The sequence below is a fragment of the Lissotriton vulgaris genome, chromosome 3_1 (genome assembly GCF_964263255.1).
Source record: "Lissotriton vulgaris chromosome 3_1, aLisVul1.2, whole genome shotgun sequence".
Taxonomy (NCBI): domain Eukaryota; kingdom Metazoa; phylum Chordata; class Amphibia; order Caudata; family Salamandridae; genus Lissotriton; species Lissotriton vulgaris.
In genome coordinates, this window is record NC_141689.1 from 809,411,484 (window position 1) to 809,429,531 (window position 18,048).

An 18,048-nucleotide genomic window follows, 5' to 3' on the forward strand; every position below is an offset into this window, starting at 1 on the left:
TTTTGCGCCTCCTGTGCGTCAATTTTTGTGACGCACCAGCGGTGTAAAAAAATGCGCATTGTTATGCAATATTTAAAAAGTGACGCATCTATCTAGATGCGTCACTTTTTAAATATAGTGCAACGAGGCACATTTTATTACACTGCTGGTGTTATGCGTCACTTTTCTGTGCGCACTCCTTATGACATTCTAGATGTGTCATATTTAATGTATGACGAATCATGTTGCAAGGAGTTACAGATACGTCAGTATTTCTGACATATCTGTAAACATAAAAGTGATGCGAGGCAGGTGCAAGATTTTGACGCAACAGCATCCTAAAAGTGACGCAGAGAAATCTTATAGATTTCAGTACGTCGTTATTACCAAGCTTTTTGCGGGGGAATGCCCCCTTTGCATACATTATACCTGACGCAGAAATAATGTGGCGCAGAGTTTTAAAAAGTGACCCATGTACCTAGATGCGTCACTTTTTAAAAATAGCGTCAGGTATAATGCATGCAGAGGGGGTGTTCTCCCGCAAAAAGCTTTGTAATAGCGACGCAGTGAAATCTTTGAGATTTCACTGCGTCAGATATAGGATGCTGTTGCGTCAAAATCTTGTGCCTGCTTTACAGCAGGTGTTAGACTGAGGCAAGACCTTTCACATGCTGCTTTCCCCATTTGAAAGGACACATTCCTGGAGTTGCGTCACTTTTGTGACGCACTCCAGCAATGCGTTACTAAGAATGTCATAAGGAGTGCGCACAGAAAAGTGACGCATCGCACCAGTGGTGTAAAAAAATGTGCCTCGTTGCGTTATATTTAAAAAGTGATGTATCTAGGTAGATGGGTCACTTTTTAAAATCAAGCGCCACATTATATCTGCGTGAGGTATAATGCATGCAGAGGGGGTGTTCCCCCACTAAAAGCTTTGTAATAGCGACGCAGTGAAATGTTTGAGATTTCACTGCGTCACTTTTAGGATGCTGTTGCATCCTTTAAATATAGTGCAACGAGGCACATTTTATTACACTGCTGGTGTGATGCGTCACTTTTCTGTCCACAGTCCTTATGACATTCCAGATGTGTCATATTTAATGTATGACGAATCATGTTGCAAGGAGTTACAGATACATCAGTATTTCTGACATATCTGTAAACATAAAAGTGATGCGAGGCCGGCGCAAGATTTTGACGCAACAGCATCCTAAAAGTGACGCAGAGAAATCTCATAGATTTCGGTACGTCGTTATTACCAAGCTTTTTGCGAGGGATTGCCCCCTCTGCATACATTATACCTGATGCAGATACAATATGGCGCAGAGTTTTAAAAAGTGACCCATGTACCTAGATGCGTCACTTTTTAAAAAATAGTGTCAGGTATAATGCATGCAGAGGGGGTGTTCCTTGCAAAAAGCTTGGTAATAATGACGCAGTGCGTCACTTTTAGGATGCTGTTGCGCCAAAATCTTGCGCCTGCTTCACAGCAAACCTTTCACATGGTGCTTTTTCCATGTGAAAGGACACATTACTGGAGTTGCGTCACTTTTGTGACGCACTCCTGCAATGCGTTACTTTTGTGTTTACAGATATGTCAGAAATACTGACATATCTGTAACTCCTTGCGAATTGATTAGTCATATATTAAATATGACATATCTGGAATGTCATAAGGAGTGCGTCCAGAAAAGTGACGCATCGCTGTTTTCACGTAGCGATGCGTCACTTTTCAGAAATGAGGCCTCCAGTTTATTCACTGTGTCATAACTTTCTTTTCTAACACTCACCTTCTTTCATTCCTCCTACTTCACTTCCTTTCACCTCTCATACCTTTCTGTTCTTTCTTACTCATTCTCCTTTCAATTATCAATGCACTATATTTCACTTACTCTTCATTTTTTAAGATTATAGCTCTTTGATGAGAATTGGAGGTAGTTCTGAAAAGAACTTTTGGTTTTCTTCTTTTAACTGAACAGGAACAAAAACAGGGTATAGAAACTGCTCAACAGGAGCAAAAAGAAAAGAAAAAAATTAGGGGTGGGAAGGGCAGTGATGGTTCTCCAATGCCCGAACCATGAGCAGGACACTTTGCTCCCCATAGGTGAGGAGTTGATTGCAGTATCTGCATCTGACGACCCCATGGTTAAATGCAGGTTGAATGTTTGCTACCTGCCCCTGTGATTGTTCTCTTCCAGAAGAAGTTGCTCCTCCTGTTGATGTAGAGGCCCCATCTCTGGGAACCTCTTGTGCCAGAGCCCTGACACTTTCCCGGGCAAAATTCTGGGGGTGCCTCCTCTCCACATGGCGAATCATGGTGAAGTTGCCAAAAGAGTATTTTTTTGGGGGGTTACCCCGTGACAGGACCTGTTTGCAGATCCTGCACTCTACTTTTGGTGCATTCACCTTCTTCTGGTCTGCTGGAAACTTAAAAAATTTCCAGATGAAATGTTCTTTGACCTTCGGCTGAGGAGGCTCTTCATCAATGAAATCATTGGAGTCATCTTCACTGCTGGATGGTCTGGCAGCCATGATGAATCCAGGAATATGGAGCAGCAAAAAAGGCAGGTCTTTCAGTCACAAAAGTGAAAGAAGAAGTGAAGGAAATGGGTGGGGATTTCATTCATTGTAAAAAAAAACTGTTAGCAACCAATGAAAAGTGTTATTTTAGGGTCACATGACCCGACGCGTTTACGCTGCGCGCTCCGGAGCACTTCCGGTGCGTTTACGCAGCGCGATCGTAGGCGCTTCCGGGGCGCAAACGTGGCGCGATCGTAGGCGCTTTTGCGTGCGTTTATGCGCCGCGCACGTAGGCGCTTCCGAGGGCACTTACGTTGCGCGCCGAAGTGACGTCATCAATCTTTTATAGAAATGCATAATCATTTTCCTTATTAAAAAAAACAAGTTTTATTTGTATGGTACGAAATGTTTTGCATTATTATTAACTTTTCATTCATATTTTTTTTCACGAACGACAGTTGCGCTCTGGGTGCGCTTTCAGATGAGCTCTCGGAAAAGCTTACCGGAGAGCTTAGCTGAAAGCTTCCCGGAGCGCACACCCAGAGCGCAAAAGAAAAAAATTATATAAAAAAAATGAATACTTAAAAAAAAACAGCAAATTGTAAAAAAAAAAAAAGGTTAAACTCGATATACAAAGGAATTAGCATTTAAAAAAACTATGAAATTCACTGAAAAAACCATAGGTTTCACACCAGTTATAGTTAGGAATTAGCATTTAAAAAACCTATGAAATTCACTGAAAAAACCATAGGTTTCACACCAGTTATAGTTAGGAATTAGCATTTAAAAAACCTATTAAATTCACTGAAAAAACCATAGGTTTTACATCAGTTATAGTTAGCTGGAAATTTTACTGATATAAAACCATTGAAATTCCCACGTTATAGTTAGATGGACTCACTATAACTTGCGCGTGCAATGCACTGCTGATGATGTCTTATTAAGCCAGTTAACCAATCAATTTTTAAAAACCATCCATTTAGACACTTAAGTAAACATTTATTCTTCCATCAACTTTTACATATACATATATAAAATATATTTATTTTTCAGAAAGACACACATTCACTGGATGGTGTCATCAGTGATGTCATGAGTGATGTCACTGACCATGTCATGAGTGATGTAATATGTGATGTCATCAGCAGTGCATTGCACGCGCAAGTTATAGTGAGTCCATCTAACTATAACGTGGGAATTTCAATGGTTTTATATCAGTAAAATTTCCAGCTAACTATAACTGATGTGAAACCTATGGTTTTTTCAGTGAATTTAATAGGTTTTTTAAATGCTAATTCCTAACTATAACTGGTGTGAAACCTATGGTTTTTTCAGTGAATATATATATATATATATATATATATATATATATATATATATATATATATAACTTAAACTTACATCTGATGCAAATAATGCCTCATTCAAAGGAGTAAATATGAAATAAAATAATTGTCAATATTACTTACCTCTCTCTGTCACCTCAATGCACATTTGGGGACAATTGATACATAAATTGAGTACAATTAATCAACTCTGGGAAGTGTAACTTTTCAAGGGACGATAAACTTGAGTTGTGCATAGAAAAGAAGCCTGCTATACTTATGCAGTGCCATTACCATGATCATTTGCGATGAATAGATATTTGTCCCCATGTAGGAGCTGCCAGACTCCTAAATCGAATGTCTGCTTATTTCCGTCCTTGCTCTTGAAAGCAATCAATTGCTTGATCGCTTATTCTTGGACGATGCCTGTTTAATTCCACAAACGTGCCCTTTTCCTGACATAAATTTCACCCTTGATTTGATTTCATCTACTGCATTTTATTTTTTTGTAACAAGATTGCATATGATTTAATTTGCCTAATTTCGTAGATTGGCCTCAAACTGATTTTGTTTTATTAATTTTATCTAATGAATTAAAACTGATTTCATGTAGAAGACCAGTATTCGGTGCTAGTGCATAATTAATTGAATCGACTACACAGATTCATTCCAGAGCGCCTCATTAGTTTTAGCTTAGGTGATTTGCCTGGCTGGTCCTTTTATTCTTGTTTTGATTTTGTCCCTTTCTTCTTTCTGTGATGTAGCCTGCACTTTAAGCATCTGCTCCAACTCCTACAGCTATGTATAGGCCACCGGTTCTAAGTCTTTAATCGCATTACTTTATAAACATCGTCATTTAAGTTATGGATGTCATGTATTTCTCCATCTTTCATTGTTATCCCATTCTCATCGAAAAGCATTAAAACCATGATCTTCATCTATAGTTTTATTTAGCCATTGTTTAATTCTGCATATGCCCCTAACACTGGACTAAGCTTATCGCATACCATTTCTCGTTTTCCCAAACATTTTCTGATCACTTCATATTTGCTTACAGGAGCCAGCAGACTAAAAAGCAGATTTGAGATTTGGCTGGTGAGAACTACTCCATCCGTATAGCAAAGGACATTCCCCCACCATCCTGTAAGACCTCCGCTCTCTGGGGCAGTTTTACAAGCCTCTTGCACCATATTTGCGTCACTTTTACCATGTTAAAAGTGATGCAAGAGTGGCGCAAGGGGCTTGTAAATCTGCTCCTCTATATCTTAGCCATCTATAGAACCACCCTCATGGCAGTTTCTGTCAATGTTGTAAAAGTTTGACAGATGGCCCAGTCAGACCAGACAGGAGGGCCACCCATCAAACTTTTACACAACTTTTCATTTCTCAAAAGCAAACTCCCAAAGGAAGAGTTTATTTTAAAATAATGAAACACTAATGATCCCCACACCATGTGAGATTTCTCCCAAGTTGTGAGAGTCATTCTTTTTTTACTGTGACTCATCACCAGGTTTTACCTGGCAGTAAGAGGCAGCAAAACAGAGCCATGCAATCGCCCACTCTGAATTGGGTGGGCAGTTGGATGCCTAACTTCCGATGGCTCATTCTCCTTCGAGAGAGCGGAGAAGAATGTCAGTGACATAGCTGGAGTAGGCTCTGTTGTTGACATACTTTTGGATTGCCCGACTTTAACGCCTTAACCGCGGTGGCAATTCAGCCTCAGTGCAGGCGTTCTAAACAGTGGGCGGGTCTGCGACGGCCTTTGGCCGTTCGCAGCACCAGGGAGGGAGTGCTCCCATCAGTCGTTAGCCGACGGGAGCAATGGGGGTTAAATTAAACGGGTGCACCATGAGTTTGGTGAAGAGGGTACTCCATTGCCATTACCCGCTCCACCAAACTCCAAATCAGCACCTATCTCTTACAGAAACGGTGGAAATGTATGTGCGCTGTGCTAACATGCCTGTACTAACAATGTTTACAGTGTGCCTGATTCACAAAGATAAATATTTATGCACGTTTATGCTTTTTCAGTATTCACAAAATTGCATTTTAATTTTTGAGAGTGCAGACACTCCGCAGTTAGGGCCGAGAACACAGCACATAAAACATAGGCGTGTCCTATCTATTCATGTGCGGTGATCTCTGACCAGACTGCAGAGTTTCTGCACTTGTAAACTTACTAATACAATGCAGTTTTGTGAATACTAAAAAAGTGTAAACGTACTCCAATGCTTACGTTTACCAGTGTGAAGCTGGCCTTGTGTGTCTTTGAGAACTTTATGGCCAATACTATAAACTGGTGTCTCATGTGCCTATTGTAAGCAAAGGTATGCCTCCTGTGAAAGCTTAAGCAAACACTAATGTGTAATTTACATAAAATGTATCGTGTATGTGACACCAAAGCACATCATGCTTGTGGAAGGATTATGTTTTAATATACCAGACCTGGTTTTCCTTCAGATTTTTTTTCATTGCATAGCAATGTTTTCTGATGGGTTGCCTATTTGCACAGTTGGGTGACACTCTAATTAAAGTTGTAGGAATGGAAAAATATAGATTGTACAATAAGGGCTGATGTGTATTTGGGTACTGGAACTGCTTCTCAACTTTTACTAGTAATTTTGATTGTCTTGGTTCTAAAGCTCTCTTGTTTTTTTTTAATAAGTTGTAAAATTATCCTTTGTAAAAATGGACTACACATATTAGAGAAGATTATAGGGATAACACTAAATTGCATTTTAAGATCTATTCACATTCTTGATAACAAATGGAAGTTGAATCTGTTGATGTTGGACGATTATAGCAACATGCAAACAGCCCACAAATCAAACTCTTCAGAAGCTTTCGGAATATTTTTAATTTATTAACTTATTGATTTACTTTATTTAAAGTGTTTTCTATAGCACTGGCAAAATCCTGGGGTATCAGAGCACTTTATAGACAGGTAAGAGGGCATATATTTCAATGTACAATATACATAGAGCATAGTTTACAATATACATATTCATTGAGGGTTGGTTACAGTAGTTTGTGAGGGGATGTAATAAGGGAAACGTTCAAACAGAAGGTAATATGTGTTGGGTTCTGAAGGTTTGAAGTGTTGACTGAGGAGAAGATCTTTAAACTGTCTTTTTAAGCCCATATAGGAGGGGTTCATCCTGATATGCACTGGAAGGGAGTTCCAGATTTTGGGTGTATTGCCTGAGTAGGAGCACATGAGAACTTTTTGTTTGTGTTTTTTTGGTGGGATGAGGAGCAAAGTGCTTCTGAGGTTTCTGGTCTGGCCTGCCTTAGAGAGTTTGGAAACCAGGTAGGCTGGTTTCCTGGTGTAGAGGACTTTGTGGGTGAGGCAGGCCATTTTGAGGCAGCAACAGGTTTCAATCGGGAGCCATTAAAGATTTTTTAGTGCAAGGGAGACCATCCTTGCTGCTGCATTAAGTGTGGCTCTAAGTGGGGCTAGGTGCAAATTTGCAGAGCCAGTTAGGGTGTCATTCTTGTACTCCAGTCTAGAAAGTACCATTGCTTGCATGGCAGTTTTTTGATTATTCGGGGGGAGGAAGGGTTTGATTTTGTGTGTTTTAGGTTGTAAAATGCAGTCTTAGCTCTCTTCTTTATGAGTTGATTTATGTTGAGACGTGGGTCAAGGGAGATCCCCAAGATGTTGATGGATTCAGAAAGTATCAGTTTGCAGTTTAATGGAGTTTATCCACTCTTGGACCTGGGGGGGTCAGTCCGTTGTTAGATAGGAGTAAGATTTCCGTCTTGTCTTGGTTCAGTACCAAGTGGTTACGTGAGAGTCAGGTTTGAACTTTTAAGAGAGTGGAGTTAAGTTGTCCTAAATATTCTAGTTGTCCACATGAAGGTGGCAGAGGATGTTTGCTTGCTTAAGAATGGTGGTGAGGGGTTCCATGGATATATTAAAAGTGTAGAAGGAAGGACTGAGCATTGGGGGATGCCCTAAGTTATGGGGACATGTCTGAGGTTGAGTTGTTGAGTTTTATTAGCCGTGAGTGGATATGGAGATAGGAACTAAGCAATTTCAGGACCAGGCCATCGATTCCTATCCAATTTTGGAGTGTTTCCAGCAGCAGTTTAATATAACGTTTCTTAGAGTCTTTTGTGCTCTTTCGATTTCTGTTCGTTAAAATAATAATTCCTTTAGTCAAAGTGACTTAGATGAGGTAATATATTCTTACTGCGTTTATGATAAGTCAAGAAATTACTTTATTTTTTATTTTATTTATTTTATTTTATGTAGCTTATAAAGCGCACAGCTACCCCCGGAGGGGTGTCCCGGCGCTGGAACCTGAGTCCTAGAGGGGAAAGAAGGAACGGACAGGGGAAGTGACATGATAAATCAAAGTCTAGAAAAGAGCCAGGTTTTGAGTCTGGCCCGGAAGACAGATTCAGAAGGGCAGAATCTGAGATCGACTGGCAGGGAGTTCCATAGTTTTGCAGCAATGACACTGAACCCTCTGCCACCCATTCTGGACAGTCTAAAGCGGGGAGAGATCAGAAGGCATAGGTCATTGGATCTCAAAGATCTGATGGACCGGGATATTGAAACTCGTTTTTTTAGATAGTTTGGTCCGCGATCATTAATGGCTCGATGAGTCAGAGTGAGGATCTTAAACTGAATTCGGCTGGCCACAGGTAGCCAGTGCAGTTCCCTACGATATGCGGCAACTGACTGACGATAAGAAATATTACCAATCAGCCTCGCCGCCGCATTCTGGACAATCTGCAGCCGGTCAATCAGGTATTGGGGAGCTCCGGCATAAAGGCTATTAGCATAGTCCAGGTGGGACGTGATGAGAGCGTGGGTAACTGTCCGGCGGGAATCCAAAGGGAGATAGGGGAGGATTTTCCTGATCATGCGTAGCTTCAGGAAGCAGGCCGAGGTCACTTTTTGAATCTGAGTCTTGCATGATAGAGAGTCATTGAAATGAAAGCCCAAGTTGCGGGCCGAATGGACGGGAGAGGGAGCGGGATCGAGTGCCGTGGGCCACCACCAGGAGGAGGGGATGGAATTTTTCTGGTTAAAAAACAGCACCTCTGTTTTGTCTGCGTTGAGTCTTAGATGGTTTTCAGACATCCAATCACTGATGTTGTTAAGGCACCGGCGGAAGTTGGAGAACGCGGAGTCAGAGTGGCCTCTAAAGGAGAACACTAGCTGAGTATCATCAGCATAAGAGACCACCCTGACTCCGTAGGACTCCACCACGCCGGCCAGTGGGGCAAGATATATGTTAAAAAACAGAGGGCTGAGGGCCGAGCCCTGTGGCACACCGCAAGATAAGGGTTTTTCCTCCGATCTGAAAGGCCGCAACAGCACCCTTTGACTTCTTCCAGAGAGGAAGGACTCGATCCAGCTGATGGCAGTGCCGCCAATGCCCATATGCCGTAGTCGGTCAAGGAGGATGGAGTGGGATACAGTATCGAATGCCGCGGACAGGTCGAGGAGGACCAGCATGGCCTCCTCGCCTCTGTCCACGCACTCTCGAATGGTCTCCGAGACCTCCAGCAGAGCCGTCTCCGTACTGTATCCCGCCCGAAATCCAGATTGCGAGTCGTGCAGTAGTAAGTTGTTCTCCAAGTACTCCGTGAGTTGCAACTGCACGGCTTTTTCCAAAACCTTAGCAGGTTTGGGGAGGAGGGATATAGGGCGGTAGTTGGAGAATACAGTGGGATCGGCATCTGCCTTTTTTAGAATTGGGATCACCAGGGCTTCCTTCCAGGTGGTAGGGAAAAAGCCATGGTGCAGAGAGGCATTCCAGATGGAGAGGAACGGGTCGGCTAGCAGGGGGGCCAATTCACCCATAGTTTTGGCCGGAACGGGGTCAGAGGGTGCACCAGACTTGCAATGAATGAGTAGTCTGATAGCATCCTCCTGGGCAAGTTTATTGAAAGCAAGAAGGGACGGAGAGTTAGGGGGATCGGTAGACGGAAGCTGAGGTATTGGCCCTTTAGGGAAGGAAACGCAGAGTTTATCGATCTTTTCGAGGAAAAAGTCCGAGAGTCCTTCACATAGTTTCTGGCTAGCTAAGACCTGAGTGGTCCTGGCCGGAGGGGTAATAAAATCTTTAACGATGGAGAAGAGGGTTTTTGATGAGTTTTTGGCCTTGGCAATTTGGAGCGAGAAGTGGTCTTTCATGGCTGTTTTTTTATGTTTGAGAAATTTTTTCAAGGCCGCCTTGTAGGCAAGCTTAGCTTCAAGATCGTAATTTAGCCTCCACTTCCGTTCGAGTGCTTTGCAGCTACTTTTTTCCTCGCGGAGGGAGGTGGAGAACCAGGGAGCGGAAGGACGGGATCTAGTGGAAGTGATGAGTTTCTGGGGGGCAATGTGGTCAATAGCGTTGATGAGGGCGGAGTTGAGCCTGGCGATATTAGAATCGATATCCGGGGATAGATGGTCCGTCTGGAAATGGAATATCGGGTCCAGGGAAGCGCAAGTGACTTTGTGCCACTTCCTTCCCAGCTCTTTCCTGGGCACAGGAGAGATAGATTTACGGTCTAAGGCCAAAGAAAAAGGGATAAGGTAATGGTCAGACCATGTAAGAGGAAGGGAGGGGGAAACAGTAATAGTGGGGAAATTAGCAAAAATTAGGTCCAGGGTGTGACCCGCCACATGAGTAGGACCGGTGACAAGTTGAGTGAAATTAAGGCTATCCATGATTTCCAGTAAATTATTCGCTTTTGCGCAGAGGGAATTATCGACGTGAAGGTTAAAATCACCTAAAGCTAAAAAGTATTGATGTTTCAAGGCTAGATCAGCTAACTGGTGGGTGAGAGCAGTAAGAGACAGGGAAGCCGCCGTGGGGGGGTTGTAGATTAAAGAGCCAGCCAGAATAACAGCCGCGGAATCGGATACTGAGAAGTAGAGTGCTTCAATAATACCAATGTTGGTAAGTTTGGTAATGGTCAGCTGGAAATAAGATTTAAAGATGATTGCTAGTCCGCCTCCCGATTTTCCCCCTGCACGATTGACACATTTTATGTCATAGCCTGATGGAATGGCTAAATAGATGTCCGGGGAAGAGGAGTCAGTCATCCAAGACTCCGTGAGGAATAAAATGTCCCACTCCTCGGAGGAAATCAACAACCAGATGTCATTGGCATGACGGGGGAGAGACCGGCAGTTGACTAAGCCTGCTTTCAGCGTCCGATGATTAGAGGTTGAGAGTTGCGGCGTGAGATCAGGTAGCGAATGGGGAAGGAAGGACGGGAGAGTGAAGTTGCATTGAGGGCAGTGAAATGGAGCTGATTCAAGATGGGTAGGGTTGCAGGTAGTGACCGCACAGAGGGAGGGATTAAGAGAGTGGAGCTGGGAGTTGGTCCAGCACAAACGTGCGGAATCAGCAGCATGGACAGGGGGACAGGCCCTGGGCCCGGTCCAGGCCCGGACGGGCCCAGACGGGCTTGCCTTCGGCGCGCTGACGGCGCGCCCGCTGCGCCCGTCCGCTGCGCTTCCTGGCGAGGCACATGATTTATACCTAAGAGGGAGGACGTCACGGGGGCGTGGCCAGGTGAGGTGGGCGTGTCTAAGTGACGCTCAAATATTAAAAGCAATGACATCTAGCTCCCGGCTTCCGCCTCAGGAGGTTCGTGGGTTCTGGCAGGCAACACTAGTATGCAGCGTTAAGTACCTGCTCGAAAAAGGGGCGTGGCCTCCAAGGGGGCGTGGCCTATCGGCACGCCGGTAATGGCGCCGTGAATGTTTTGAAACCCGCTAACAGCGTAGAGGCAGCTGTGCGGTGTGTTCAGGACCGAGTCCTGTGGAGCCTGGGCAAATATCAAGCTTGGTTGTTTAATTGTTCTATGACCGCTTTTCAAATATCTTTTCTGTGTCTCTTATCTGTTTTCAGGAAGCTGTAAAACAGATTGAAGCACCGGAATGCAGAAACTGCCGGACCGGAAGACGCTTCGAGGGACTGGACGCTGAGAGCACCGGAATGGGCCCCCAGGGGCACTTGGCAAAGCCAATGTCCCCCTGGGGGATTTCGCGTGAGGGACGACCTCACGCGACCTGATTGGGTGGTGGGAGGGGTTAGGGTCAGGGGAAGGGTGGGGAGGGAGGGCTGACGTCACTCTGAGCGAGTGAGAGGAACGGTGGAGTCGTTTTGAGGCGTCGCTGTTACGATCCTGTCAGAGCTGTCATTTACTTTGTAAGTGATTTTTCGACGGAATTTCCTGTCAGCATAGGAAGAATGTCGGCTGAAGATATTGCCTTGGAGGCAGTTCGAGCTCTAGTGGCTGTGGGGAGAAGCGACTTACTGAGGCCGGGCGCTGTGGTGGATACCACAGTGGCTGTGAAGCGGCCGCGTCGCCTGGCAGCTGAGGGTGTGTCACGAGCAGTGGCTGCCTGTCAGCCGGTGCATCATAACAACCTTGAAGAGGACGGAGGCGGAAGGATGCCGGCGGCCAGAGCCAGGAGAGCGCGCTCGTCGAGCAGAGGAAGCCGGGGTAAGAAGCTGCCTCCCCCGCGCTCGTCATCGGCCCCTAGTGAGCTTCGGGGGGTTCTTAATTTAAATTTGGCACCGCCTAGACGCAGGGCTGGCAGGCGCGGAGGCAGCGCTGTTGGTGGTTTTGACACGCGCGTGTCTCAGATACAGCTGACTGAAGGTGAGGCTGCCAGTGATTTAGAGGCGCTGCGTGCTACTACGTCGCAGGAACCTAGTGAGGCTGTGTCACAACCCAGCTTGAAGGCTGCTTCGAGTCTAACTAGGAAGGCAGCAGGGCAACAAGCGATGGGCAGGAGAATTGCCATAGCGCCGGAGTTTGAGGCTGACAGTAGGAGCCCGATGTTAGTGGACTACTCCAGTGATAGTCAGTCTGAGGAAGATGAACTATCAGGTGTTGAGGAAGGCGAGGAGGTCGAGGGAAGCGCACCAGATGTCAATGAGCATCCACAACAGTTTGCTTTCATGGACTGCCAGAACAGTCTTGTTCCCCGGCCTAGAGGGCCTCCGAGGCAATTGTTTGATGAGGATGTTAATGTGGATTTAACATGTGATTTTCTAGTTTCACAGGATGAGCAACGGCTGGGTGGTTTGAAGTGGAAGCCTCGAGCCCGGCAGTTCAGGGGTGGGAGGTGGGGTGACATAGGTGGCAGGGGAGAGGAAAGGCAGGTGCAAGAAGCCACTGCAGTGTTCCCAAATGCCAGCCCCCCGCCTGGGTGCCCTGAGGTGATGCATAACATGGGGTCTGTGATTCCGCAAGGTCAATGGGTGTGGGTGGAGCACACAGAGTTGCCTGTGCCAGACAGGGCGGGTACTTCATCTTCTCAGGTGGCAGGTAAGTATGGTGTGGGTCCTCGCTCGAGCGGCGAGTACCTTTCTGAAGCTGCGGGTCTGGTACCAGATGAGCAGTTCTGCTATTCTCAGACGGCGCCGCAGAGCGCGGTGTTTAGGGGGGGGGGGCAATTTTGAGAGGCGAATCTGGTGCGGATTTAATACCAGCGACTGGGCGCTTTGCACGGAGGCCTGAGTCGGAGTTTCAAAGTGTTTTTACTAACTTGGCGTCTGGCAATAGGCCAGGTATGAGTTTGGCAAGGTCAGAAAATGAACAGCGCCTTGAAGGTGATGAGGGTGATTATGATAAAGAGAATGATTATGAGACAAGAGGTGGTCTGTCTCAGGGTGGTAGAGCTGGGGCGGGGAGGGGGGAGAGGAGATTAACTTCTGCCAGTGTGTTACAGAGTTCTGGAGCGGTTCTCTCACCGGCACACAGGATTCAAAGCAGACGTCATCGGCGTGATGGTCTTGAGGACTTTCGGCAACGGGCTGCGCAGTTACCAGCAGGTAAGACAGACTGGTGGGCTGCGTGGACACGACCGTTGGCTGGTGTTTCAGGTGGGGCGCCTGCAGAGGGTGGTCCGGGGAGGGTGGAGGTTGGGGACGGCTTGGGGGCAAAACAAGGTGAAAATGTAAAAGCAGTGTCGGGGCATGGGGGGAGGCCGGGGAATGACAGCCCTGGTTCATCGGTTACTAGTTCAGATCAGAGTGAGACGCCTAGAGTGAGTGGTACGAGACTGCCTTACATGGGGGTATCAATGCCATTGGGCATACATTTGTCAACCAGAACTAGGCAGCGTATTTGGGACCATGAGTATGTAGATGTGTTCAGGCTCCTTCATAGGGAACTGCAAGCAAGGGAAGGTTCTAAAGAGGAGGAGGCTGAATTGTCCCGCCGTCCCAAGGTACCAAAAACAATAGAAAACTGGACAGCGGCCTTTCTGATATATGCCAGCGTGTATAGTGAACGATACCCTGAGAGGGCTGTTTCGCTGTTCAAGTATTTAGATGTCATTAGAAGGGCACATTTGCAGGCAGGGGGTTACGCGTGGCTGAACTACGATGAAGAGTTTCGGGCGCGAATGAGTTTATTCCACGATAAGCCATGGGGGGAGGTTGATCAGGAGTTGTGGTTACAGTGGATGTCAGGTCATTCTTCTGCCAACACGATCCACACAGCCAGTGGGTTGCCGATTCCTTACCGGCCCTTTTCTCAGCGTCCCGCCACACAAGGGGCAGGTGGCATCGGACGGGGACAGTTGCCCACAACTGGAGCATGTTGGAGCTTCAACAGAGGTTCCTGCGTGCGCCAGTATTGTAAATTTAAACATGAATGCTCCCAGTGCGGGGGCAGACATGCTGTCTTTCAGTGCTTCCCCAACCAACACCCAGGAGATCAAGGTAGGGGTCAGAGGGTGGGGAGAGGATCTGTGCCGCCTCTTATGCCAAAAGGCGCCTACTCCAATTAGGTTACAGGCCATGTTGAGCGCATTGGAAGCTTACCCTGATGTGGAAGGAGCGGCCAAGTTGTTTTGGGGGTTTCGGCTTGGCTTTAGGATTGGTTATCAAGGCCCCAGAGTCTCACGTTGGGCTGATAACCTGAAGTCAGCAAAGGAGATGGCGTCGGTGGTAGAGGTGAAGTTGCAGAAGGAAGTGGAGTTAGGCAGAGTAGTTGGCCCTTTCGAGTTCTGCCCCTTGCCAAACCTAATTGTGTCGCCCCTTGGTGTTATCCCGAAGAAGGCAAAGGGTGAGTTCCGCCTGATACATCATCTGTCTTGGCCGGAGGGGCTTTCAGTGAACGACTTCATTTCTACTTCCGATTTGGCAGTGACCTATGCGTCAGTGGATGACGCTTTGGAATTGGTGCGCAAGGCGGGGGTAGGAGCTGACCTTGCAAAATGTGACATACAGGCCGCTTTTCGCCTTTTGCCTATTCATCCGGCCGATTTTGGTTTGCTGGGTATGTACTTTGCAGGAGAATATTACGTGGACCGGGTGTTACCCATGGGCTGTGCTATCTCTTGCTCACTTTTCGAAACTTTTAGTACATTTTTGGAGTGGTGTGTAGTCCAGCGCTCAGATCATGCAGCTGTATGCCATTACCTGGATGATTTTTTGTTTGTGGGCAAAGCGGGGACGGAGCAATGTGCTAAAGTCTTGGCATGTTTCCAGGACGTGGCTAAAGAGTTTGGTGTGCCTTTGGCGGAGGACAAAACGGAAGGTCCAACGCCTAGGTTGACCTTCCTGGGCATAGAAATAGACACAATAGAGATGGTGGCCCGTTTGCCCAGACCAAAAGTACAAGAGATCAGGTCTTTTTTGCATGAAATTCTGGGAGCTAAAAGAGTGCAGCTGAGGCAAGTCCAGCGGCTTCTGGGCTATTTGAACTTTGCTTGTCGAGTTGTCAGGGCAGGCAGGACGTTTTGCAGGCGGCTGGGCTTTGCTATGGCTGGGGCGTGCTTGCCACACCACCACATCCGTTTGACAGCAAAAATCAAGGAGGATTTGAGCATTTGGCTGCGATTTTTGGACGATTTCAATGGTGTGTCCATCAATTTTGTGTCAGAAGACACGGTCTGGCCAGTGCAGATATTCTCGGACGCGGCTGGGGCCTTAGGTTTCGGCGTGTTCTGGGACGGAAGGTGGTGCGCAGAGCAATGGCCGGCTCAGTGGTTGCATCAGGGCCGCAGCATTGCTTTTTTAGAATTCTTTCCCTTGTTGGTGGCGCTGCAGATTTGGGGTGAAGAGTTCAGAGACCGCTGCGTGTTGTTTCATATCGACAACATGGCGGTGGTTTGTCTGGTGAACGGGCAGCGGGCAAAGGACTTAAAGGTGTTACAATTGTTACGGGCCTTCATGTTGCGTGTTCTGCAGCTGAATATTGTGTTTAAAGCCCAACACATCACTGGTGTCAACAATTCAATTGCCGACGCTTTGTCTCGTTGCCAGTGGCAGAGGTTTCGGGATTTGGCACCTGGAGCGGACCATTGCAGGACATCGATTCCGCCAAACATGTGGGACCTGGGGAACTGAGAATGGCAGAGTTTGCGGAGCAGTCCTTATCGGAATCCACGCGACGCAGCTATCAGCTGGCATGGTCTGGTTTTTTGAGTTATACTGCACAGCACGGCATGGATGGTACGGCAGTGCGGGATGAAAAGTTTATGTGGAGTTTTGTTCTGAGTTTAATAGACAAGGGTTTGTCGCCTTCAACCATTTCAGGCAAGTTGGCAGGCATTTCATTTTATAGTCAACTGGAGTTGGGGTGTGAGGTGCAGAAGGGCTTTCGTTTGCAGAAAATGCTGTAGGGTTTTGGGAGGTCCTTTGGGCAGGCAAAGAAGTTGAGGGACCCCATTACGTTCGACTTGTTACAAAAATTGTTGGGTGTGTTGCCCTCCTGCTGTTATGATGAGTGGGAATGGTTTCGGTTCAAGTTATGCATGATATGGTTGTTTTTCGGTGCATTTCGGATATCAGAATTATTGGGGTTACGAAATCAGGAAGGGATCTGTTCATCTGATATTTTTCTTCTGGGCAATGGTGTTTTGCAAATCACGTTGAGAAGGTCAAAGACAGACCAGGCAGGGAAAGGGATGTTGGTGCGTCTGGGCAGGAGTGGGGTGAGGGGTTGCTGCCCAGTTGGGGAGTGGGAGGCATTTGTGGTTTCAGGGGTATTTCGAGAGGGTGGGATATTTTGCCATAAAAACAAAACACAGTTAACTTGTTTCCAATTCTTAGCGGTCTTACGGAAGGCATTGACTTTGGTGGGTGAAAATTCGCACTGTTTTGGGACGCATTCATTCAGAATAGGTGCGGCTACAGAAGCGGCGAGGTTGGGTTGGGGGCAGAGGAGTTGCAGCGAATTGGTCGATGGAAATCAAATTGCTGTTTTAAATATGTTCGGTTTTAATAAAAAAAAAAAAAAAAGGTTAGACTCATTACAGAAGCCAGTTAGTTAATGTTGCTTTTTCCATCACAGGTCGAGTGGCGGATTTTCTTCGAAAAAAGAGGACCTGGATTGTCGGCCATTCAATAGTGTAGTGGGCGGCGAACTTTGCCGAACAGCAGCTGTGTGGGAGAGGGCTGGGATTATATGGCAATGATCATGAGGTGATTTGGAAGGGCTTAGGGGGGATGAAATGGGGAGAGTTGTTCTCGGTCCTAAACAAAATGGCTGAGGTGTGGAGTGTTCAGGTCTTGCTTTAATCAAACAGATGAAGCTGGATTTGGCTGTGATTAAGGACAGATGGCACGGGGCCAGGGTAGTGTGGACAGAATTTCTGTACAGGAGCCAGTGGAAGGGTGCTAGGGTTCATGCAGCTGTTGAGAGGGCCCGCTAGAAAGTTAATAAAGCATTGAAGACATACTGCGTGGCAATGGGCGTTACGGTCATTGCTCACGAGCATTTTAACGGTGAAATGCTGCACTTGTTAAGGGAGGATGGGGTTCATCTCTCGCAAATGGGGCAGTCCTATTACTTGATGGAACTCAGAGATACTTTGGCCAATCTTTGGTGTGTCGATTTGTGGTGCTCCAAACCAAGGAAGTGAGGGGAAGAATTTGAAGATAAAAAGTTTTCCTTCACAGACATTATGTATCGTCTTGAGCGGACTATTTCTGCATTAGGGGAGGGTTTGTTTGGGTGGGGCACGAAAACTCAAGGGTTTTCCTGGGTGGCGTGTGTGATGGGGATTGGATAATCTAGAGCGGATTCATCCTTTCTCAAAGGGGGAGGGCTTGGGAGGGTAGGTGGGGAAGAGATGGATAAAGAAGAAGGAAAACTCAAGGATGGTATCAAAACAAGTTATGTTATCGGAAAAGAAAGAATTGGAAAAAGGAAATGGTTATATGAAAAAGGTTTGGAGAAAAAATAAAGATAAAGTTTTGTTGGAAAAGTTATGTTGCGGGTCTGTCTTTGGCTGTCCTGGTAA